A 24,643-nucleotide genomic window follows, 5' to 3' on the forward strand; every position below is an offset into this window, starting at 1 on the left:
GTAATGTTAAAGGTGGTTTCAAGTCGGGTGAGGAGGATGGTGTGATCGATGGTGTCAAAGGCGGCGCTGAGGTCGAGGAGGATGAGAATGTTGAGGTTGCCAGCGTCAGAGGAGAGGAGAAGGTCATTGGTGATTTTGAGGAGAGCAGTTTCAGTACTGTGGTTGGAGCGGAATCCGGATTAGAATGTTTCATACAGGTTATTGGCAGAGAGGTGATGTTTGAGTTGAGTGGCTACAGCGCGTTCCAAAACCTTTGACAGAAAGGGTAGGTTGGAGATCGGTCTGAAGTTATTTAGAGTGTCAGGGTTTAGTCCAGGTTTTTTCAGAATGGGGGTAACAGCAGCAATTTTGAGGGATGGTGGGACGATGCCTGTAGACAGGGAGGAGTTTATTGTTGCAATGATAAGTGGAGAGAGAGCAGGAAGGGAGGCCTTGACAAAGCTGGAGGGGATGGGGTCAATTGTGCAGGTGGCAGTTTTCATTCCGATGAGGAGTTCAGAGAGGTCAGTAGGGGAGACTGGGGAGAATTGAGACAGGGGATGGCAGGATAAGGGGGGGCAGGTGGTTTGAGGGGGAGCGGGTGCGGCGGTGGTCAAGCTGTTGTAGATGTTTTCAATTTTGCGTTGGAAGAATGAAAGGAAGGAGATGCAGTTGTCTATTGTGAATGACTGGGTGGTGGTGTTCAGGGGGCTGAGGAGTTTGTTTATTGTAGAGAAGAGTGCTTTTGGGTTTCCGGAGCCAGAGTGGATAATTTGAGAGTAGTAGGCGGAGCGGGCACGGGAGAGGGCATCTTTATAGTGTTGTATGTGGTCCTTGTAGGCCTGGGAGTGAACTGTGAGACCTGATTTATTGCGGAGTCTTTCAAGTTGGCGAGCACGAGTTTTCATCAGGCGGAGTTCAGGCGTAAACCAGGGAGCAGAATGGGTGAAAGAAACTGTTTTGGTTTTTATAGGCGCAAGTTGGTCAAGGCAGGAGGAGAGAGTGTGGTTGTAGTAGTCAGTGAGGTCAGAAGGGGTGTGGAGGTCAACGAAGGGAGAAGTGGACATTTTTTCAGAGAGGGTCGATGAGAATGAGGTAGGTGAAAGAGCGTTTAGCTTACGGAAGTTGATAGTGCGATAATGCCTTGGTGCTGGGGTGGGGATGTTGATGGTCAGAGTGATGGCTAGGTGGTCAGAGAGAGTGAGGTCGGAGCCAGAGAGATGGTGCAAAATTAGTCCAGTAGAGCAGACAAGGTCCAAAATGTGACCACGGTTATGGGTAGGAAAGTTGACATGTTGAGTGAGGTTAAAGCAGGTGAGTAAATCAGTGAAGTCAGTGGTTAGCGTGGAGTCAGTGGAGTCTATGTGGATATTGAAATCACCAAGGAGGAGGATTGAGGGGGAGAGGGAACATAGCTGGGTCAGAAAGTAGGAGAAGTCAGACAGGAATGATGGGTGTGGTTTGGGAGGGCGGTAGACAACAGCCATGACTGACTGTGTGTGACCAGAGAGTTTAAAAGCCAGGTGTTCAAATGATGGAGCAGATGAGATGGAGATGAGGTTGGTCTTGATGTCTTGTCGGTGAATAACGGCAATTCCACCACCTCGGCCCTCCGAGCGTGGTTTATTGATGTAAGAATATCCATTGGGTGTGGTGAGGTTGAGCGTGTAGTAGTCCAGTGGTTGTTGCCAGGTCTCAGTGAGACAGAGAAAGTCCAGTTTATTTTCCAGGATGTCGTCGTTCAGGATGAGGCATTTGTTGTTGAGGGACCGGGTATTGAACAGGGTGAGCTTGATGTTGTTTTGTACGGCGGGTATGAATCCAGGTGATTTGGCCAGGGTTCGCAGACAGGAGGTGCGATTTTGTGCGTTGTTGTGACCAGGTGTGTTGGGACCATGAGTGGGAGTGCGCTGAGCCGACCAAAGGATGGGGATGGAGTGACCTGATTGTAAATAAACAAACTTACGACCGGAGCCACGGTGAATGTACCTGGGTCGACGCAGGAGTCCATTCGATTTGATTGCAGAGATGCATGATGGGGTGGAGCGGGTTTTAAGCAGGAGAAGCCTTGCGGTGGAGTACCGCAGAGCCATGCCAGCAGGAGCGAAGGGACGAGCACGAGGCCAAGGGTGAGGAGGCGAAACAATCGTCACAACCCACGGGAGTGGGCCCGAGGAAACAGCGAAGGAGCCGAGCAGGTGAAGCCAGGAGCAGAGCCGGGACCATGCAGAGGGCAGACAGGAGCGAAGAGACGAGCACGAGGCCAAGGTTGAGGAGGCAAAGCGGCAAATGCAGCGGCAAACGACCGCCGCTGCTAATCAAGATCACGGCGGCAAACCGCCACCACCGCCGCTGCAAACAATGGGCACAACCCACGAGAGTGAGCCCGAGGAAACAGCGAAGGAGCCGAGCAGGTGAAGCCAGGAGCAGCAGAGCCGAGCCGGGACCGTGCAGAGGAAGACTCAATGGCCAAAAATCCGCCACGACCACCAGGAAAGCAAGATACGGACAATGGTCCAGTCAGAGAAGCGGCGAGCAAGTGACGCCAGCGTCCTCTCACGACAGGACCGGAAACGGAACTGTTTTATGTAGACCTACATAAAACAGAACTCGTCCCAACTTATCTCGACGTAATATGGACAAGACATCATCGGACAAGTTTTATCACCCCGACCTCGACCACCACCTTCACCGCGATCTCCACCATCACCTTCACCGCGATCTCCACCACCACCTTCGCCCCCACCACCACGTTCACCCCCGCCCACATTCACCCCCACCACCACCCACATTCACCCCCACCACCATCCACATTCACCCCACCACCACCCACATTCACCCCACCACCACCCACATTCACCCCACCACCACCCACATTCACCCCACCACTACCCACATTCACCCCACCCCCACCCACATTCACCCCCACCACCACCCACATTCACCCCCACCACCACCCACATTCACCCCCTCCACCACCCACATTCACCCCCACCACCACCCACATTCACCCCCACCACCACCCACATTCACCCCCACCACCACCCACATTCACCCCCACCACCACCCACATTCACCCCCACCACCACCCACATTCACCCCCACCACCACCCACATTCACCCCCACCACCACCCACATTCACCCCCACCACCACCCACATTCACCCCCACCACCACCCACATTCACCCCCACCACCACCCACATTCACCCCCACCACCACCTTCACCGCGATCTCCACCACCACCTTCACCGCGATCTCCACCACCACCTTCACCGCGATCTCCACCACCACCTTCACCGCGATCTCCACCACCACCTTCACCGCGATCTCCACCACCACCTTCACCGCGATCTCCACCACCACCTTCACCGCGATCTCCACCACCACCTTCACCGCGATCTCCACCACCACCTTCACCGCGATCTCCACCACCACCTTCACCGCGATCCCCACCACCACCTTCACTGCGATCTCCACCACCACCTTCACCGCGATCTCCACCACCACCTTCACCGCGATCTCCACCACCACCTTCACCGCGATCTCCACCACCACCTTCACCGCGATCTCCACCACCACCTTCACCGCGATCTCCACCACCACCTTCACCGCGATCTCCACCACCACCTTCACTGCGATCTCCACCACCACCTTCACTGCGATCTCCACCACCACCTTCACCGCGATCTCCACCACCACCTTCACCGCGATCTCCACCACCACCTTCACCATGATCTCCACCACCACCTTCACCGCGATCTCCACCACCACCTTCACCGCGATCTCCACCACCACCTTCACCGTGATCTCCACCACCACCTTCACCGTGATCTCCACCACCACCTTCACCCCCATCACCACCTTCACCACCACCGTGATCTCCACCACCACCTTCACCCCCATCACCACCTTCACCACCACCACCCATATTTTATTACCTTGTCACATTGAAGGGGAGGGAATAAGCCTGGTGTTAGCTTAGCGGTTAGGGTGCCGGCTTGGGATCCTTGGATCCTGGGTTTGAATCCTGGTCGATCGCTGAATTAACACCAGCGTCATCCTTCTGAGGTCGGCAAATTGAGCTCACTGGTAATTCCCTGTGTGTCGCAAGGGGCGACTAACAGGGTTGGCGGCAGGAAGGGCATCCGGCCATAAAACATTGCTACAAAAAGGGCCAACTCCTGCTCTGCGGGGAAAAATGGCCTCTAAAGGTGGTATTGAAGGGGAGGGAGGGATTTCCCAGAAGAACTTACTAACCACTGAAATGAATGTTCATCATTCATCGCCAACTCTCATGTTCCTGAATATAAATAACAAACTATAACCAGTGTTTGTTTTTTTCACCACCATAGTGCAAAGTGTATTGGTGCGCTTTTGTGTGTCCCAAGAAAAACGGCCACATTAAAAAGGTGGCATGACGTCATTATGCTTCGAAGCAGATACGTGGGCTGAGCGTAGATTGTTTTTACACCTCGGTGTCACCTTAGAATCTGCCCGACATGGAGGCAAGACCACCTTGCACCCACCAAGGATTGGTATTCTGGGAGATTGAAGCAATACGCTCATCGTTCCGTCAAGGAGGGTTCAACTTACATTGTGAACAGGTGGGGAAACTAGATAGGCTAGGGCTGAGCCCCAGTTGTGTTGAGTCCAAATCTATGTCTTGCTAATAACTTGAAGTAGAAACAACTTTGAGGCAAAAATGAATCCTCTTCTCTTATCGTTATCTGACTACTAGCCGAAGTACCCGGCGTTGTGGGGGGAGGGGGCAGGTTGGGGAGGGGGGGTTAGAGGTGGGGGGGGGGGGGGGGGGGGGAGAGGAAGGGGAAAGATATACTACATAATTATACATCTTTTGGGGAAGTAGCTTTGACAGGCCCCTCCGTTTTGGGGGGAGAGAGGTGGGTGAAGGAGGAAAAATTTGATGTCATTAATCAAAAAGGTTTAGGAACTGTAGAGCAAAAACAACAACAACAGGCATTTTAAGGCCATTTTCCCTGCTAGAGCGAGGGTTAGCCTTGCGGTCCCCATGACAATCTTCTCATTTTGCCCTATTTTCTGCATCTCCCCTTGTTAACCCCCTTGCCCGCATTTCTCCTTCCACCATCTTCAGTCAAGTCTTTCTCGGTCTTCCCCGTCCTCTACTTCCTTCTACATTCATTTCCATCACTCTTCTCAACCAGTCACTTTCATCCTTCCTCAACACATGACCAAACCATCTCAACCTGTTCCTCTTCACAGCATCAATCACAGGCTCTATTCCCATCATCTTTCACAATTCATCATTTGTCTTCCTCTCTCTCAACGATACTCCGCACATCCACCGAACCATTCGCATTTCCACCCTTTCCAGCCTTCGTGGCTGCTCTACGTTCATTACATAAACATTACATAAACACCCTAGATTATAAACTGACGTTTGTGGACAAACAGGTGGACAGTCAGACAGAAGTAAACCAATTGCTTAACCCCGCTTTTCACTTCCTGCACGTGGGGTAATTAGTGACTTTTTGAAATGTATAATCTGCCCCAGAATGCTCGGCGTGCAGGCACAGACACCCCTAGCAACAAAGTAAGTCCATCGGGGTGGCGGCAAACTAACGTTTCTCGTGCGTGCCAAGCATGGTTTGAAAAGCAAGCAAGCATGGTTACAAGTGTGTGGCGTAACATAAACATGGTTTGAAAAGCCTCTAAAATAAGTCGAAAATACTGTTATATTTACGGGGATTAGAGATTACCTTGGAAGATAATTTTTTTGTATACTTGGTCTCGGCTTGTATGACAGCTAGCACATATAACATATAATAAAGGGAGCGGGAGAAAAGAATGGGCGAGAGAGAGGGAAGTACAACAGCAGTGAACAGGGACATCTGTGGAAGACAGAGGACTGGAGTACACTGGATAAAGAAGATGGACACTGCATGGGCTTTCAGGAAAGAAAACGGGGAATTTGAAGCAGGTGGATTTGGGGTGGATTAACAGGGGTAGAAAAGATCAAGATTTTGAATGGGGGAAGATATAAGTTGGTGGTGAACAGCTTGGAGGGAGGAGAGGGATTGAAGAGAGTGAGGGAGTTTGTTCGAGAGGTGGGAGAAAAGAGGAATGAAGGAGTGAAGGTGAGCAGCGAGTCTTGATTTTGGCAGTTTCACCAGAAGAGGGTTTCTGGAGATGTTACGCGTCTTGCCGGAATACTTGGGGTACAGAGCACAGACAGAGCAGGGGGTGCAAGGCCGGAGAGGAGTCGGTAGAAGATAGAAAGACCGCCAACCTGCCTGCGTTGAGCGAGTTAAAGGCCCTCAGAATCGGCTTCATCGTGAGAGATACCAATAATCCTAAAAGCCTTGGTTTCAACTGCATGAAGCCGAGCTAGGTGTGAGGCAGGAGCACCAGTCCAGTGGAGAGAGCAGTACTCCATCTACCTGCAGTAGTGCCAAGAAAGTACTTCAGATGACGGAGGATGCCAAGTCAGCGACTGGCTTTGGAGCCCAGCTTGGAAATATGGCTTTCCCAGAAAAGATAATGGCAGATAGTGAGACCCAAAAGTTTGAATGACAGAACGTTGAGAGCATTGTTGAGAAAGTAAATGGGAGGGTTTTCCAGATGGTCTTTTTGGGGAGACATAGTGAGAGTGAGAGTGTGAGAGTGAGACATAGACATAGAGACCTTGATCTTTTCTCCCCCTGTTAATTCACCCCAGATCCACTTTTCTGAAATACCGACTTCTTTCCTGGAAGTTCTAGCTGTGTCCATGTGTTTTTTACCTTTCCCATTCCCCACTCCTCCTCCCCCAAGCCCTCTCCCTCCCACAGATCTCCCGATGATGAGAGGATTCCACTTAGAGCCACATGTTGACTGCGACAGGAGAGGAAGTCCACGTGCCATGAGTGGAGATTTCCATGGATACCATGGGAGGAGAGTTTGGTGAGCAGGATGGGGTGCCAGACAGTATCAAGATAGAACTGTATAGAATAGTATGGACTGTGTGCGAGTAGGAAGCAAATCTCAATGTAAGGAAGTCCAGGGACATGTCAGATTAATGATTCGGTTTGAATGTGCACGATACGAGGTTGTGTTTGTGATAAGATGGAGAGGGATTAAACTTAATTAACTCTGTGTAAAACCTCTTGTAAACATTCATTGGGCGTGCCGGTGACATCTCTGTAGAACAGAGTTCGCACCAGCCCAGAGGAAAGAAGCAGAAAGCTATGGGATTCTGCCACGCAAGGAGAGGGTCTCAATGGTGAAGAATCACTTAAAATTAAATTATAGTTTCTGGATCCGGATTCAGATCTTCACCAAAATCGAATCAATTTGGCCTTGTCGCTCTCACAACTTGTTTGCCAAGTTTCGGCTGAATCCGTCAACAACCTTTTGAGATTGCTTGCTCTCAGACAGATAGAGAGGAGTGAAAACATAACCTGCGTCCACCTTCACGGTGGTTAGGTAATGAAGATTACAAGCATAGTAGCTTTGTTACAAACATAAGGAATCTCAGGCAACTTTATACCGCCCTACCTACACTTCATTGCAATTTGTTGTGTATTATGAAATATCTTGTTGAATTATGTAATGAATTTTACACAAAGCCTCAGTCGATGGTCCCCCGAGGGCAGAAAGTTCAACAGGTATCCTCAAACATACAAAGAAAGGGACTTTGTGACATTCAAAACCACATTTGTTATCTTCCAGGAGCCAATGGATTTATATTCAATTCCATCCCGCTGGAAATCTGCGAATGTTGTACCTAAAGCGAGCACGACCCTCTGAATTGAATGACTATCGGCTGATCGAATTAAACTCGTCCGATGAAGTTGTTGTAGAGAATTGTCATGAGTTTTCTTCTCCAGCCACATCGAGAAACTTCAATTTGCCAATCAACCAGGCAAATCTGTTGATGACGCAGTCCTGTGCCCGATGAACGCTGTCCACAACACATTGATGCAATTGGGTGTTATGTGCGAGCAACTGTACCTTCGTATATATTTCAGATATTTCATCCGCATTCAACACAATTCAAATATACTGACTATTGAAGAGCTGCAAAACCTGAAAGTCAAGCCATCTCTCATTCCGTGGATCAGCGATCAGCGCCTCGGCGGATACAAGTAAACAACACTTTGTCAGAACGAAGATAACAATGATCATTGAGAACCCACAAGGATGTTCTTTCACCAATAATTTTTATTTGGTATACAAACGATTATATTTCACACTCAAACAATGTTAGCATTTTTGTTCCCCTTCCGTCCGACAAGCTTGGAGACGGGGACATTAACCGGCCGATCATCCGTCTCCGTAAGCCTACTTTTGTGTACACAATGTTTCAAAAACCGTTGAAAATTTAGCTTTCATATTGCAAATATCTATCTATTCCTTACACCACCCAAAATGCGGGGGACCTAGAGTATCAGCTCCTTGTTAAATATACAGATGACACTGTGATTGTCAGGTTTCTTAAAGATAGTGAAGTGGATTATAGAAACACTTCCGAATTTTGTTACATGATGTAGTGATAATTCTCTGAAGATGAACACTCAATAGATTAAGCAAATTATTTTTGACTTTTGGAAATCCACAGCTCAGTTACCCCCAGGGCCCCAGTCGTGATCAACAATGTTGATCTTGAGACTATTCACTCCTGTAAGTGTAAGTGGGAGATGAATGCTTGTTCTGAATAAGTTTTATTCATCCATCAAACAAATGGGTGAACCCATGAGTAGGAGAAAAACAAAAATGAATAAACCAAAAAACCTTCAACATACATCAATGCACTTTGGCAGACATTCCGATATACAGTACATAGGTCTAACAGGTTTAAGTGAACTTTAGTTCCGATCTATTACAGTTCAAGAACAAACAGAATACAAGATAACAGCTTATTGTTATTGACATGTAAAAGTATTACCGATTGTCAATCAATAATGTCATCCATCATTCATCATCCTCATCAATGATTGCAATACATATGAACTGTAATTTGTTATCCTTTAATATCACAGCTGAAAATATCAGTTGCATTTGAACCTTAATTTCTACAATGGAATTTGCTATAAGCTGGAGTTCAAAATTTATAGAGAGATGACACAAGGGGAATATTGAAACAACATGACCTACGAAGTTTACAGTTATAAAATACTAGCAGGAGTATATACAGATTGGGGGGGGGGGGGGGGTGGTGGAGGGAGGCAGGAGAGAGGGGTGAGGAAAAGAGTGGGGGGAGTGGAAAGGGAAGGGGAGGGAGAGATGAGGGGAGAGGGAGGGGAAAGATATACTAAATATACATATTTGGGGGGGGGGGGGGGGGGTTTGACAGGCCCCTCCGTTTTGGGGGAGGGGGGGGGGAAGGGAAGGAGGAAAAAATTACCCATGCAAAGAGTGCCTCTAACCTCAGTGTTACCCAGGTATAAAATGGAAATTGTAATACCCTCTGCCACCATCACCAGGTGGCGCTACACGGTACACATTTACATAGAGAATTTACGCCCCTCTCCCGGTCCCCCACACCCCGCATGAGGCCACGGCCACATAGCCTATGTTACCCCCCAGACAAAGTTGTATTTGTATTTGTACCCCGAGTAAAGTATATAAGTGTTTATAGCTGGAGTACCCGGCATTGCTCAAGCGAAAAAGAAACATTAACATATTTGAAATGAGGCCAAATATAATGGAAAAGCAATTACATCCAAATCAGAATCCATCACAAATGTCAAATCATCATTTTACCTTTTCGTTGAATATATGCTGGTGAATGTGCCGTTGATCACGTTTCTGAGTTAAGTATGATGACGTTCAGGAAGTAGAAGAAGAAGCCCTACCACCAACTTCGATGGCTTCCGGAATTTTGATTATTTGTGTTCAAATGTCTGGTAATTGTTTTGTATTTATATATGGGAATGTGTACTTGTATATAACTGTCATTAATCAAAAAGGTTTAGGCACTTTCGAGCGAATTTTTTTTTTAAATCCAAAAAACGAACTTTTTTTTTCTTCAAAAGTCACTGATGTCATGGATGAACCTCTGAAAGTTTGACGAAGATCTGTTCAGCCATCTCTGAGAAAAATGGTGACACACACAGACAGCTCTCTTATATAGTAGATGAAAATAAAGGTGATATCTGAACTTGTTTCTTTAACTCACCCCCAGGTGACAAAGTGTCTCCGCAAACACAGATCACACAGTGCTGCAAGCACTGACTGGTCCTAATATCAAAACAATTTGCTTAGTATCACCAAATATTGAAATATTCATCAACACTCAAACTTCAAATGCAAAAACAACTAGAAAGCATCTGAAAATGCAAAGCCCATCGGTGTCCGTTTGTATTCAGACGTCTTCATCTTCTTCCATCTGCTCAAAATAACGAAAACTGTTTAACAAATAGAAAATGAAAATTGATGATTTTATGCAGCCATGACCTTTGAGCTTTAGATCTAAAAAAAAAAAAAATCAGCTTCTACCTTTTGATTGATGAACCAATTCTGTGACCTGACATGCAAATTCTTAAAATTTCAGGTCAATTGGAAGAAAATTTACGATTTTATGCAGCCTCGACCTTTGAGCTTTAGATCTAAAAAATAATAATAATCGGCTTCTACCTTTTGATTGATGAACCAATTCTGTGACCTGACATGCAAATTCTTAAAATGTCAGGTCAATTGGAAGAAAATTTACGATTTTATGCTACCTTGGCCTTTGACCTTTTGATCTAAAAAAAAGGGCTTCTAGCTTTTGATTGGTGAACCAATTCAGTGATCTAATATGCAAATTCTTAAATTTTCAGCTCAATCAGAAGAAAATTGATGATGTTATGTGACGCCAATCTTTGACCTTTTGACCAAATCATTCATTTGCCTTCTCCATATTTTCATAATAAATGCTTGTTGAAAATTTGATGACAAAACTCAAATGGTAAATTTAAATTTCTGGTCAATTGGATGAAAATTGATGATTTTGACCTTTGACCTTTTGACAAAATTTTTTATTTGTCTGCACCATAATTTCATAATAAAGCTTTGTTGAAAATTTGATGATAAAACTGAAATGGTAAATTGAAATTTCAGGTCAAATGAATGAAAATTGATGATTTTATGTGACGCTGACCTTTGACCTTTTGACAAAACTTAATTTTTCTTCTCTGTATTATCATAACAAAGCTTTGAAAATTTGATGACAATAGCTCAAATGATTTTACGCCAAATGGTTAAAAAAGTTACGGCCCGGACAGACAGACACACAGAAGTGATTGCGAAACCCCGTCTCCTTCTGTGCAGGGGATGGGCTAACTATCGTACTGAATGAACATTAAGGTTTGTTCCATGGCCATTTAAATGGCTTGAGGCAGGCCTCTCGCCAGAGCACAACTTATAACTCGAGGTCGACCGATATGCGGTTTTCAAGGGCCGATGTCGATGCTAATTCCGATACTTAGAGAGCAGGGGAGCCGATGACTGATATAATGTTGATACATGCATCTGATTAAATAATTTAATATAAAAAAATGAGAAATACACGAGATAATTGAACTTAAATTAACAAATTTATTGAATACAATATTGTTGCGGTTTTGAGATTGTACATATGACATCATTAAAGGTTAAAGGTTTTCCCCCCATAGTTAGTCCACAAGCAACACGTAGGCCCACTTAGAATTAGTTATGTCATAGTATGTGTAAGAGTAGGCCATTTCCCTAGTGACATCTGCGTTGTGTAAAGAAATGAGCTTAGGTCCTTTTCCTTTTGCGGCCACCCTTCATTTTCATCTATGGGTAAACTCGATCCCACGCCCCATTTGGCATCCCTCAAGTTTGTTACGCTTTGGCTGCCAGCAGCGTTCGCTGCCCTTGGTTTTGCTCGAAACTAGTCAGGTACCACGAGGTAGGCCTAAGAAGAGTGAGGAGCGCGAGGGTCGAGGTGTGGCCGCGTCAAGCTGCGCGTCAGAAGGCGATGACGGTAAGGGCTACCAGCCAATCAGGGCTTTGAGGGCATGGCATGATAGGGCGTGGCAAGACGCGTCTAGTAAGTTCCAGAGGGTTCCAAGGGCGTGGCAATAAAACCCTTGACGCAAGGCCCCCACCTCAGTTATGAGAAGGGAGAGGCAGGCGCTCGAGTTGGACCTCAGTTGAGAAGGGAGAGGCGCTTGTGAGAACTTATGCAAGGAGTATTCGGAGGACCGGCGTGCACACGACAGTATCGGAAGGATTTGTCGAGGCCATTGATTGAGAAGCACATTGTGAGCGCATATTGAACTATACGCTTATTACATACATGGCCGCAGCCGCAAGTGTAACCGCCAAAGCCAGCCCTACCGTTCGCCCTGTAATAACCCCGTGCGCAAAAACGACACGTGGAGAGCTCCTGCCATCTGTTTCATCTGCTTCGCGGTGCGAGTTGGGGACCGGAGAGCGAGCTGCCTGGACGCCATCCCTGGACCATCGACCTGTTCGTCTGCAAACCCCGTGTGAGTGTGTCTGAGTGTGAACAGGCCCGTTTGTCTTGGGATAAGTATAAGACTGTTTAACGCTGCACTGTGTTTTCTTCTTCTGATAGTATGGTCGTTTGAAGTCAAAATCATGGGCTACCGGGAAAAAATTGTTACCTAAGCATATATGGTATCAATCAAAGCGTATTTTTGTGCTCTTTAACATGGTGAAAACTCCTCTTCAATCCTCCTTGGGGAAAAACAGTTATAGTCGTTTTAGTGAAGGACCCTTTTTCAGTCAAATTTCAATGGCTTCCCATGTCAGAATAGTCTGGTCGTTTGATTAATGTACCGGGAAAAAATTGTTACCAAAGCATATATGGCATCAAAAGAAGCGCAATTTTATGCTCTACATGATGGTGAAAACTCCTCTTTGATCCTCTTTGGGGAAAACTTTTTACAGCACGATTTATCCAGCATGGTAACAGCCTTGTGTCCGGGGTGCGAATTTTTTCACCATGATGGTACAGGGCAATTGTCATTAAAATATAGTGTAGTATAGTATAATTGCCCTGTACCATCATGGGAAAAAAATATTACACGTCCGGCGTATAGTCAGGCCATTACCAAGCAACATTGCAAAAAAGTGTCCGTCGTTGTCCTGGCATGATTTCCTCGGAAGCACCGCTTCTATGAGTCTGGCCATAAGTGCTGCTTCAACTAAAAAGTGTCCTCTTAGAGCTCTTGAAACAGCCTTCCCCGACATCATGTGTGTCACAGCATTCACACCATAAACTGTTTCAAGCAAGTGCAACAAGACTGAACCTTCCATCAAGTTGCCGATGCTGCCGAGAAAGCTCATGGTATGAAAGCCTCCTAACCTGCAGACTATGTTCAGTGACTTGGCATCGATGATTTCGACAGCTTTTCTCCAGAGTGGCTGGTCAAACGTGATGCACGGTGTAGGAATGTTCAACTTCTCAGCTTGGCTCTGCATGTACAGCAATGTAGAATAGATACATGTTTCATCAGCAGGGTTTAAGTCGATTATTGGCAACATCTGCACACGAGATTGTGGTGGATGTCTACCAGTTGAGACGTCCTGCATGAATCCTGACCAGTTAGGCCGTGGGCTTGTGGAGTTGCTAAAGTACCAACCGGAGTGCCAAAGCAATTCTGAGTTTACAGAAGGTGGCAGAACGTAAGGGAATTGCAGCTCAATGAGAGGCTTGTAGACCGTTGAAGAGAGGTTAGGAGTGTCTGGCTCGTCATACGATTGGATGGGAATTCCCTTGTTTGCCACAACTGTCTTAACTTGCATTATCTTGCGTTGCTCGATAGCCTGAGGTGTCACTTGAGGAACAGGTCTGCCAAACGTCGACACTGCAATCACACCCATTCCATGAAATGTTCCACGACCGTCCAGAGTTGCAACGTTGTGGTCAATATTATCACCAACCCACTGGGTAAAACTTCCAGGATAAGCAGGAATTAGATCATCGAAGTTCTCAGTATGAACCACTGACTGCTTGAACCTCGTCACCTCATCATAGGATATTGAATACCCTAATCTGGCTAGTTCATTGATGAGCCATTTGGAACCGTATGCATGGTCAAGCTCAACACCCAAGCCAAATACCAAAGGGGGGGATGATAGAGCGAGGTCTTGCCGCATGGACGATACACTGTCCTATTGAAGCTTGCTTGGTGTCGGAAGAAAAAATGTTCTCCATAAAAATCCGCAGGCTATGTGGCAGCCACTCTAGGCCGTTTCGAATATCGTCAGTGGTTGGATACTTATCCTTGGAATACGACATTGCCCGGATTTGGGCCTTGATTATCTTTGCCGCAGCGAGAACGATCCTGTCTGCTTCGTCCTCAATGTTCAGTCTTTTTTCTTCGTACCACTTCTCGTTAATGATGAAGTTGGCCATATTCCAGAAGCACACAACGTTTTTTCTTCCATCAACTTCAGCAAAGAAAAAGTCCTTGTATCGATCCTGCAATTTCTGTTTTATTCTCTTTACAGAATACACATCACTGCTACCAGCAATCTCGATCATTTTTGAATACAGTTCTGGAAGAGTATACAGTTCAGCTTCTCTCTCAAGCCATTCACACAACTTGTTGAATTGCTCAAACATGTATTGGCTTTCAGGGCGGCCAGCAGCTTTCGAAGCTCCTTTAGGAGAGGCTAGGTCTTTGTCAAAGTAAAATCGAGAGTAGCAAGATTTGTGATACACTGCCTCAGCTGCAACAAGGTCAATGCAGTCCTGAAGGCGCATGCGCACATCCTTAGCCCAAGTGTCTTGCCTTTTCTGACATTTTGCAAGCATTTCTTCGCGAAAAGGAATCGTGCGCACAACTCTAGATTCATCGTGGTCTGGGTGTCGTTTATCAACTTTCACTTCACTGTTGCAAAAGAAACAGTTCTCCCTCCACTGGAATGGTTCTCTGCCGGATCGCAAGTTCTGTTTCTTTGGACTCAATGTTTCCTTTTCCTCACTTGGGTGCTTCAACCTCTTCTTGTCAACGAAAGTGCGTCGGCATTCCCCATGAACAAGAACTTTTCCACAAGGTGTAGTGCTACTTCGCTGGTGAAGATAATCGCGAAGATCAAGTTGGCCACGTACTTCACTGTAGATGATCAGATTTGGCAGACCCCTAGTGACCTATACCGGATCACCCGGTGCCTGGAAGCCATTTCGACATATAACACAGCTGTTTTCATTGAAGACAAGGCTTTCTTCGCTGGGAGACCTACTGTTATGACATGACCTACTGTTAAAATATATGAAAGGTGTTGGATTAAAGAACTTTGATAATGCATCTAGGCACAAATCATGTATACTTATATCGTGTCTGTGGTTTCTGACATGGGAAGCCATTGAAATTTGACTGAAAAAGGGTCCTTCACTAAAACGACTATAACCTTTTTTCCCCAAGGAGGATTGAAGAGGAGTTTTCACCATGTTAAAGAGCACAAAAACACGCTTTGATTGATACCATATATACTTTGATAACAATTTTTTCCCGGTACATCAATCAAACGACCAGACTATGATTATTGTACAAAGTGTAAATAAATCGTGTTATTCCTTTCTTCAAAATTCGACCGTTTCAGTGATTTCCCCCATTGGGTAAGCATGGCACGATTAAGAACCGCTCGGATCGGGATCTTGTCCTTGATAACGGCTCGGGTCACGGGTTCGCTACCGCTCGGAGTATCCACCAACACCCGTGATTCGGGCTGGGCTTATTTCCTCGTTTCTGGGCAGCGTGAGTAATTAGGTAATAGCGAATTCTTAGTCCTAAAACCCTATTTCGCGCTGTCCGGGAAAGACGTCATAGGTCCCGGGTCCCGTCGGCTAGTCAAAGACAAGGGGACTAATCCACCCTTGGTAAGGGGAAAAGGCCGTTGCTGAGATCCGCAACAATATATTATTCATTCAGAAACACAGAAAAGTATCATGCATTTGTAAACAGTAGCATTTATTTTCAGTTAGTCTACTATTACTTTTTTTTTTTTAAATTGCAATATGGATAAAACCAAAGCAAAAAAGTTGGGGAAAACTTTGGAGAGTAATTGAAAATTATAAAGGTTTTGGGCGCTTGTGTGAACAGCAGCATTTCCTTCAGTATGTCTGCACCCTACATCTTGTCATACTAAAATGCGCAAATTGGTGTCTGTCTATCTGTCTGACCTTGATACATTCATTCATTACTTGTCCAATCTCAACCAAACTTGACAGGAGGATTCAGGGTTACATGGGCAGAGGTCACATCACATTAAGGGTCACATGTCATAGGTCACATGGTTGGGGCAGCCATATTGGATCTAAGGGAAAATCTTTGAAAGTATTCTCCTCTGAAACCGCTTTACCAATCAATGCAAAACTTTAACTTATTGATCATCTATCCATGGTAAATATAGTTTCATAAAAGTGATGTCATCGGTCACTGGTCTGGCAGCCATATTGGATCAAAGAAAAAAAAACTTTAACAATGGAATACTTGGCTCGTTCCAAGTCCTTCTCAAGACTGTGCGGGGTAAGTATTCTATGAATACCATCTAGTTATGTGAGGAATCAGTTATGGATCATTATCCACCTAACTCTCAAGGTTTGCTCTGGTCGACTCAGTAATGGTTGGTCATTCATTTAACTCTAAGGGTTTGTGGTGCTAGATTTCGTTATGGTTGGTCTCAGTCATGTCATGAGTTACGCTGTCTATATGGCAAACCTTTAAGCTTTGCTGTGACGCCCAAATGCGAGAAAATTCTAGCTTTATAATCAGACCATTGTCATGGAATTGGTTTTGGTGAAACCATAGGTGCAGCAGCAGACAGATTTAAGCCGCACAGAGACAGGTGGTGGTTACGAAGGTGGAGACAGGCTCATGGAGGGTCAGACCATGCGTCATAGTTGGGGTGAAACACCGAATGAGCAATTTTGAGAGGGCAGTCCTGTTTCGTCCTAGACGCTGTTCAGGCTTGCCCAGTTTCATCATGGAAGGATTAAAATGGCAAATTGAACTGGATTCCCGCACTTTCCCAAATGATTTGTTTTATGTGAAGTTTTCTTCGTTCTGCAATGACAAAGCCTTGACAACTTGCTGATTGTGTTAATTTGCTACCGTAACCATGGTAATGACCTCAGCTGTGTTTTGAGTGGCGAGGACTTTCTTTTACACGAGTCACCTTGACCTGACGTCATCACTATAATTGGGTGTGCTCCAGAATAAGCACTACACTGATCAGGTAACTACAACAGCATCATAAACGTCCCTCCAGAAAACCTCTCGTGTCCATGTTCGATGGGATTGGTGTCTCCGTAGTCCGTCGCAGAGGATCTCGTTGAGAATATGGAATAAAAGGCTCGAAGGAGACATTTTGCCCACCAGCTAGCTACCTTGCTCCACAGGTGTGCTTGTTGAAGCCATCTTGGTAAGTTGAAGCCATAGGTCATCATAGCCATCTTGGTAAGTTTGACTGCTCAGTGAGTTCACATGTGGTCATGTAAAACCCACATAATGGGGCAATTGAAAACACCTGTGTGGAGGTTTGGGGGAGTGGGTTGGGTCTAGGTCTACTCCAGACCGGAAAATTAAAATCTGTGCCATAAACATAACAGATTATTTAATCCATTTAAACATGAGCGTGAGCCAAAACCTCTGATTTTGTCCCGGTCGCGTATACGCAGAAAGGACATAATATTTTTACTCTGTCTTCCTGCCTGGCAGTCAAACAAGATTTAAATCATTCCCAACAGGAAACGTACCATTTATAAGGACGTCATAAGGACACGAGCAACATGCATGAAGAACTAATGTGTTAGATGAGGTGGTGTAATAGACACCACGTCAATGGCGGTAAATTCCGGAATTAATCTATTTATATGACTTTTGCAATCTTTATTTTATTTAAATTGAATTTTATACTTGAACACTTGAGAACACAAATCACATTTTTGTCACTTTCAAAACCCTCCAGTTTACCAGTACTTGGATGTGTAAAATTATGTGGTGTATAAGGTCGAGTATGACTAAGACAGCTTCAATAGCGCTAAACCTCCAGAATTTTTTTTTTTTAACGATCTTTTAAATCATTATTTTATTTAAATTGAAGTATACTAGGACGTGCCCGTACGTGGGTGCCCGTTCCTTGCCAAAAAAAAAAAAAAAAATGTCTTCGCCCATGCATGCATGGGCGTGCCCATGGGCCCATGGGCATGCCCGTAAGTGCGTGATGTGACCGTACAATGAATGTATCGTCCCGACGCCGCAGCTCGGATGGCGCTGCAGTTAATCGGGCCTGTATCGGCAGAGTTATTATAAACGTGTACTACAATCGATCGTACCTTACAGCGTCTGCTCGCCACGTTCAGCATCAGTACGTCGTCACTATGACTATCCGTAAGTCCGGAAGTGACGTCCTCATTTGACTGTCCGGAAGGTCGCATATCGCAGTTACGATGAATCGCAAATTAGTTGTAATTAGTTTTAAAACATAGTTTAACGCCAACATAGCGCCAACATAGTTTGCCAACGTGAAATAAATGAATACGCTCTCAAATGTGCCGTCCGAGGCAGAGTCTGTTCGCCACGTTCGGCACACGTGATAGCTCGCTGCTCTCTGATTGGTTGAATCGTTTTTTGGACATAGCTCGGTAACTACTTGTCCGATTAATATGAAACCTTGAAAAGGCACATCCTCAGGTCCCCAGCAATATACCTGGCAAGTTTCAAGTATATCGGACCCGTGGTTGTCGAGAAACAGCGGTCACAGACACACAGACACACAGACACACACACATACACACACACATACACACAGAGATTACTGGAATTATAGATAGATACTTGAAAACTGCATGGGGTAACATTTTCTATGAACTTTCTATAGTTATTGCTGTTGCAATTGCTATTACAATTGCTGTTGTTATTGCTATTGTTGTTATTTTTCCCATTGCCGTTATTGCTGTTGCTGATGTTATTTCTCTCAAAAGATACACCTCAACTATTTGAGAATGAATAACACTCGTGGTGGGTGCTCCTTCTCCACGTGAGAATGAAAGTCGCTCAGTGTGTGAATGAATCGCACTCATCGTGAGTGCTCCGTATGAAAATGAAGTGTCAGAGAATGAATAACATTGAAGATGGGTGCTTAGTATGACAAAAAGTACCTCAGTGTGTGAATGAATCACATTCCAATGTGTGCTCCGTATGAGAATGAAAGGTGCCCATTTGGGTATGAATAACACTTTTCTGGTGGGTTCTCAGCGTAGAATATCTGGATAGAGAGCGCCCTCTGTTTGCCAGGTGGATATACTGATCAAGCTTCATGATGAAGCTTTAAAACTGATGGGGTTGACAAATGTACAGGAAGAGATGCAGTGCAAGAATAGAAGAGTTCACAACTAGATGAGAATGAGATGAGACAGGTCATGTGATGTCATCAGTTCACTCCAAAGATTCTGGGGTAAAAGCAGATCGGATGGATTTAGTGGATTAGTTTATAAGTTAGAAATTCAAACATGGTAAATTCATCATTTTTACCTCCGCTACTGAAGATCAACGTAGTACGGAAGTTGTGTTTTCACCCTTCTTTGTGTTTTTCTGTTTGTGAGCAGGATATCGAAAAAATGATGGACGGATTATGACAAGATTTGTGGACAGTTTGGGTGTGTGACAAGGACCAGTTGATTTGATTTTGGTGAAGATCCGGATACGAGAACCTTTCAATCGTTATCTCTGCCACCGAAGGTGGGCGGAGGTTATGTTTTCAGTCCTGTCTGTTTGTTACTTGTGCAATTGAAGATTCGCAAGTATATTGGTTCACCTGGTTTGTTATTTTGTCTGTTTGTTTCTATGTCAATTGCCTGCAGGTCTCATTTTTACTCCGACCAATACGGCCTGTATGGCCATGGCATTAGAGTCCACCAGTGCCTGGAATTCCGCGGGAGGGATGCGGCACCATTTTTCCACGAGAAAGGCAATCAACGCACACCTGTTTGAAGGAGGGGAAAACACTGTCTCAGGTGTTGTTCCAGAATTTGCCATAAATGCTCGATTGCATTCAGATCTGATTAGACCATGACATATGGAGGACATCATCAAACTATTGGGCGACCACACTTGCTCTGTGGATGGGGACATTGTCATGATGGAAGACACCCCTCCCAGCAGGAATGAAATGCTGAAACATGGGGTGAAGTTGTTCACTCAGTACCATAAAGTAAAGATTGGCATTGACCTTGCCTTATAAGGGAATGACTGCACCCAAGCCATGTCAGGAAAATACATCCCAGAACATTACAGAACCACCAGAACCCTTCACTGTTGGAACCAAGCACTCGGGGATGTAGAGTTCTTTAGGTTAGCGCCACATGTGCACTCATCCGTTTATCAAGAACTTGGTGAAGGAGGATTCATCTGACCAGAATCACATTCCTCCACTGCTCGGTCGTCCATTGCTTGTGCTTCTTTCATCACTGGACTCACAAATGTGCATTGCCAGGTGTGATGAGCAGTTTGTGCACTGCAACCTGACTATGGTGTCCCGCTCTGTGGAGTTCTCGATGCACCGTTTTGATGAAACTAGTTGCTTGCACAATTAAATTGGTTGAAATTTACAGTCAATTGCTCACCTGTTTTGCCTTGCACTTCAAATTAATGCATGGATATCACAATTCTAGAGCATGTGCTTCCGTCCACAGTTGCCCTTTGCTGCTGATGTCCTTACCTCAGATTGCCATGCCAACATCACTTTAGACACTGTTCCTCATGAAACATCAGGAAGTTGAGCTGCCTTTGTCACTGAAGCTCCTGCCAAACGTGCCCCAACAATCACCCCTCTTTCAAAGTCACTAAGGTCTGCAGCCATGCGAGCCGTAATTATAGGCAACCAAGCCTGTGCAGCATTTTTATACATGACACTAAGCATGTTGGAATGTTATTGAAAAATGTTATTTGTTAAAAAGAAAAAAGAAAAAAAGAAAAAGAAGATCGTTTTTTTTGGGGTAAAAAAAAAAAAATTGCTCAATAGTGCCTAAGCCTTTTAAAATTAATGACAGTTATATACAAGTACACATTCGCATAAATAAATACAAACCAATCACCAGACATTTGAATACATTCCGGAAGTGTACGAATTTGGTAGTATGGCTTCTTCTTCTTCCTGATCGGCATCACACTTAACTTAGAAATGTGAGCCACATTCACCCACCAGCATATATATGAACCCCCTTCCTCTCCTGCCTCCCCTTCTCCCCCCCCCCCATTCCCTCCTCTTCCCCCCCTTCCCCCTCTTCCCCCTCCCCTCCCCTTTCCCCTCCCATCCCCTTCCCCCTCCCTTCCCCTTCCCCCTCTCTCCCCCTTCCACCCTCCCCTTCCCCCCTCCCCCTTCCCCCACCTCCCCTCCCCCCCCTCCCTTCCCCTTCGCAGACGATGCAAGGAAGTCCAGAGCCTCGACTGTTTACAAGTGCATGATACTTTTCTGTGTTTTTGAATGAATAATATATTGTTGCGGATCTCAGCACCGGCCTTTTCCCCTTACCAAGGGGGGATTAGTCCCCTTGTCTTTGACTAGCCGACGGGACCCGGGACCTATGACGTCTTTCCCGGACAGCGTGAAATGGGGTTTTAGGACGAAGAATTCGCTATTACCTAATTACTCACGCTGCCCAGAAACGAGGAAATAAGCCCAGTCCGAATCACGGGTGTTGGTGGATACTCCGAGCGGTAGTGAACCCGTGACCCGAGCCGTTATCAAGGACTAGATCCCGATCCGAGCTTGTCTTAATCGTGCCATGCTTACCCAATGGGGGAAATCACTGAAACGGTCGAATTTTGAAGAAAGGAATAACACGATTTATTTACACTTTGTACAATTAATCATAGTCTGGTCGTTTGATTGATGTACCGGGAAAAAGTTGTTATCAAAGCATATATGGAATCAATCAAAGCGTGTTTTTGTGCTCTTTAACATGGTGAAAACTCCTCTTCAATCCTCCTTGGGGAAAAAAAGTTATAGTCGTTGTAGTGAAGGACCCTTTTTCAGTCAAATTTCAATGGCTTCCCATGTCAGAAACCACAGACACGATATAAGTATACATGATTTGTGCCTAGATGCATTATCAAAGTTCTTTAATCCAATGCCTTTCATATATTTTAACAGCAGGTCATGTCATAACAGTAGGTCTCCCAGCGAAGAAAGCCTTGTCTTCAATGAAAACAGCTGTGTTATATGTTGAAATGGCTTCCAGGCACCGGGTGATCCGGTATAGGTCACTAGGGGTCTGCCAAATCTGATCATCTTCAGTGAAGTACGTGGCCAACTTGATCTTCGCGATTATCTTCACCAGCGAAGTAGCACTACACCTTGTGGAAAAGTTCTTGTTCATGGGGAATGCCGACGCACTTTCGTTGACAAGAAGAGGTTGAAGCACCCAAGTGAGGAAAAGGAAACATCGAGTCCAAAGAAACAGAACTTGCGATCCGGCAGAGAACCATTCCAGTGGAGGGAGAACTGTTTCTTTTGCAACAGTGAAGTGAAAGTTGATAAACGACACCCAGACCACGATGAATCTAGAGTTGTGCGCACGATTCCTTTTCGCGAAGAAATGCTTGCAAAATGTCAGAAAAGGCAAGACACTTGGGCTAAGGATGTGTGCATGCGCCTTCAGGACTGCATTGACCTTGTTGCAGCTGAGGCAGTGTATCACAAATCTTGCTACTCTCGATTTTACTCTGACAAAGACCTAGCCTCTCCCAAAGGAGCTTCGAAAGCTGCTGGCCGCCCTGAAAGCCAATACATGTTTGAGCAATTCAACAAGTTGTGTAAATGGCTTGAGAGAGAAGCTGAACTGTATACTCTTCCAGAACTGTATTCAAAAATGATCGAGATTGCTGGTAGCAGTGATGTGTATTCTGTAAAGAGAATAAAACAGAAATTGCAGGATCGATACAAGGACTTTTTCTTTGCTGAAGTTGATGGAAGAAAAAACGTTGTGTGCTTCCGGAATATGGTCAACTTCATCATTAACGAGAAGTGGTACGAAGAAAAAAGACTGAACATTGAGGACGAAGCAGACAGGATCATTCTCGCTGCGGCAAAGATAATCAAGCCCAAATCCAGGCAATGTCGTATTCCAAGGATAAGTATCCAACCACTGACGATATTCGAAACGGCTTAGAGTGGCTGCCACATAGCCTGCGGATTTTTATGGAGAACATCTTTTTCTTCCGACACCAAGCAAGCTTCAATAGGACAGTGTATCGTCCATGCGGCAAGACCTCGCTCTGTCATCCCCCCTTTGGTATTTGGCTTGGGTGTTGAACTTGACCATGCATACGGTTCCAAATGGCTCATCAATGAACTAGCCAGATTAGGGTATTCAATATCCTATGATGAGGTGACGAGGTTCAAGCAGTCAGTGGTTCATACTGAGAACTTCGATGATCTAATTCCTGCTTATCCTGGAAGTTTTACCCAGTGGGTTGGTGATAATATTGACCACAACGTTGCAACTCTGGACGGTCGTGGAACATTTCATGGAATGGGTGTGATTGCAGTGTCGACGTTTGGCAGACCTGTTCCTCAAGTGACACCTCAGGCTATCGAGCGATGCAAGATAATGTAAGTTAAGACAGTTGTGGCAAACAAGGGGATTCCCATCCAATCATATGACGAGCCAGACACTCCTGGCCTCTCTTCAACGGTCTACAAGCCTCTCATTGAGCTGCAATTCCCTTACGTTCTGCCACCTTCTGTAAGCTCAGAATTGCTTTGGCACTCCGGTTGGTACTTTAGCAACTCCACAAGCCCACGGCCTAACTGGTCAGGATTCATGCAGGACGTCTCAACTGGTAGACATCCACCACAATCTCGTGTGCAGATGTTGCCAATAATCGACTTAAACCCTGCTGTTGAAACCTGTATCTATTCTACATTGCTGTACATGCAGAGCCAAGCTGAGAAGTTGAACATTCCTACACCGTGCATCACGTTTGACCAGCCACTCTGGAGAAAAGCTGTCGAAATCATCGATGCCAAGTCACTGAACATAGTCTGCAGGTTAGGAGGCTTTCATACCATGATGAGCTTTCTCGGCAGCATCGGCAACTTGATGGAAGGTTCAGGCTTGTCGCACTTGCTTGAAACAGTTTATGGTGTGAATGCTGTGACACACATGATGTCGGGGAAGGCTGTTTCAAGAGCTCTAAGACGACACTTTTTAGTTGAAGCAGCACTTATGGCCAGAATCATAGAAGCGGTGCTTCCGAGGAAATCCTGCCAGGACAACGACGGACACTTTTTTGCAATGTTGCTTGGTAATGGCCTGACTATACGCCGGACGTGTAATATTTTTTTCCCATGATGGTACAGGGCAATTATACGATACTATACTATACTATATTTTAATGACAATTGCCCTGTACCATCATGGGGAAAAAATTCGCACCCCGGACACAAGGCTGTTACCATGCTGGATAAATCGTGCTGTAAAAAGTTTTCCCCAAAGAGGATCAAAGAGGAGTTTTCACCATCATGTAGAGCATAAAATTGCGCTTCATTTGATGCCATATATGCTTTGGTAACAATTTTTTCCCGGTACATTAATCAAACGACCAGACTATTCTGACATGGGAAGCCATTGAAATTTGACTGAAAAAGGGTCCTTCACTAAAACGACTATAACTTTTTTTCCCCAAGGAGGATTGAAGAGGAGTTTTCACCATGTT

At 45.3% G+C, this 24,643-nt stretch overlaps 1 long non-coding RNA gene across 1 annotated transcript; it reads left to right on the forward strand.

The window, feature by feature from the left end:
- Positions 1–5,487: 5,487 nt before the first annotated feature.
- LOC137413569 (uncharacterized) lies at positions 5,488–20,539 on the forward strand. Its single transcript, XR_010981702.2, has 3 exons — positions 5,488–6,902; positions 19,531–19,663; positions 19,786–20,539. It is a non-coding gene; the product is annotated as an uncharacterized LOC137413569 (long non-coding RNA).
- Positions 20,540–24,643: the final 4,104 nt, after the last annotated feature.

Source organism: Myxine glutinosa, chromosome 13 (genome assembly GCF_964187855.1).
Source record: "Myxine glutinosa chromosome 13, kmMyxGlut1.1, whole genome shotgun sequence".
In the NCBI taxonomy this organism is placed as follows: Eukaryota; Metazoa; Chordata; class Myxini; order Myxiniformes; family Myxinidae; genus Myxine; species Myxine glutinosa.